Below are 1903 nucleotides of genomic sequence, written 5' to 3'. Positions count from 1 at the left end.
AAATTAAAATAATTTAGGGATAATTCAAAGAGACTACATTCTCATCAAAGTCTCTTACTTAACATTATAAATAGGGGGCTGCTCTAAGCCATTTTCATTCATTTGGAGGCATTCGAAGATTGGGAGGCATTCAAAGATTGAGAGAATTTCAGAGATCAAGAGGAGTAGAAGATTTCTGAAGTGAAGATCAAGTAACAACATAGTTTGCGATCAAGATTAAGTCGTGAAGACCCTTGAAGTGAAGATATCAAGTGTTTGTGATCAAGATCAAGTTGTGAAGACCTTTGAAGCAAAGATTAAGCGAAGTTCGTGATCAAGACTAAGTCCAAGTTTGTGACTCTTGAAGACAAATTGAAAACAATTAATCAGAGAAATTTTTAGAGATCATCACTCACATCATCAAATATTTGTATTTGTCACATAATTTTCAAGTCAAGATATTTCGAGGAGAAATTTATGTGTACAAATTTCTGGCACACCTAGTGGGACATTCTCTGCCTCTCATCTTATTTCTTCGAATAAATCTCCTAATATCTCTATTTCTTCAAATAAATCTCCAAGGTGAAATAGCTCCTAAAGAAGAATCTCGCTAATAAACCTGTTGCTGTCAAGCCTGCTAGAGCGAATCCTACAATTTTTTCGACCTTATCATCAAGCACAGATATTCCAACACATCCATATGATACTCGAAAAAAGACAAAAGCTCTCACTAAATTGTATGAGCAAACTCTCTTAGTCCTCAAGCAAAATCCTTTGTATAATGCTTCTTCCCCATGTTCTGAAGAAGTTTCTACCATGCAACTTGCTTCCTCTAAAGGATAAAGTACCTAACAACTCAACTCAAGGAACATGGCGCGTACTCAAGTAGTAGCTTTGTTTCATCATCCCCTCATCAAAATTGTTCGTCAAAAGAAGATTTTAGAATGATGGTTGTCATGACAATTGGAACAGCATATCTAGAAGAACAAGTTGGGCTTCTTGCGAAGATTGTGGAATCTTTAACAATAAGCATCAGAAAAAAAAATGAACAAATTGCCTTGATGATGGCAAAACTTAATAGCCTTACTAGAAAGGCACCAATGGATCTTGGCCAAATCAGCACCAAGATATTGAGGAGAATTCCACTATGGATGTGGAAATAATCTCCAACAAAAATCTAAGGAAGTGGTCACCATTAAGTAGTTGAAGGAATACCTCAAGGAAGCCATCAAAGAACAGGTGGAAAATGTCTCTCAGCTTTCATACATTTATGCCAAGCCATGTTCTTAGAAGATTGATCACATGAGGATGCCACCAAATTATCAACCCCCAAAGTTCCAACAGTTTGATGGTAAAGGAAATCCTCGTTAACATGTTGCACACTTTGTAGAGACTTGTAACAACGCTGGCACTTATGGTGATCTTATGGTGAAGCAATTCATTCACTCTTTAAAGGGCAATGCGTTTGATTAGTACACGGACTTAGAGCCTAAGATGATTGATAATTGGGAGTAATTAGAAGAGTTCCTTAATTGTTTTTATAGCACTCAACGTGTGGTGAGAATAATTGAGCTCACAAGTTCACGCTAATGGAAAGATAAGCCTGTGATTGATTGTATCAATAGGTGGAGAAATCTTAGTCTTTATTGCAAAGAATGACTATCCGAGTCCTCAACTCTTGACATGTGCATCTAGGGGATAAACTGGGGATTACGCTATATTTTTCAAGGCATTAAGCCTAAGACTTTCCAAGAATTAGCTACTTGTGCTCATGACATGGAATTAAGCATGTCAGCAGCTGAAATTAGGGACCTCCAATGCAAAAACCACGAAAAGGTAAGCCTGATGTTCGTAAAAGGGGCAAAACATTGGCAAATAAGGGTGAAGGAAAATGTAACACTCCGTACCCTCATTTAGAAGTTAA

The sequence above is a fragment of the Theobroma umbraticum genome, unplaced genomic scaffold (assembly GCF_002168275.2).
Source record: "Theobroma umbraticum cultivar Fairchild unplaced genomic scaffold, ASM216827v3 scaffold_182.0, whole genome shotgun sequence".
Classification (NCBI taxonomy): Eukaryota; Viridiplantae; Streptophyta; class Magnoliopsida; order Malvales; family Malvaceae; genus Theobroma; species Theobroma umbraticum.
This window is presented reverse-complemented; position numbering follows the sequence as displayed.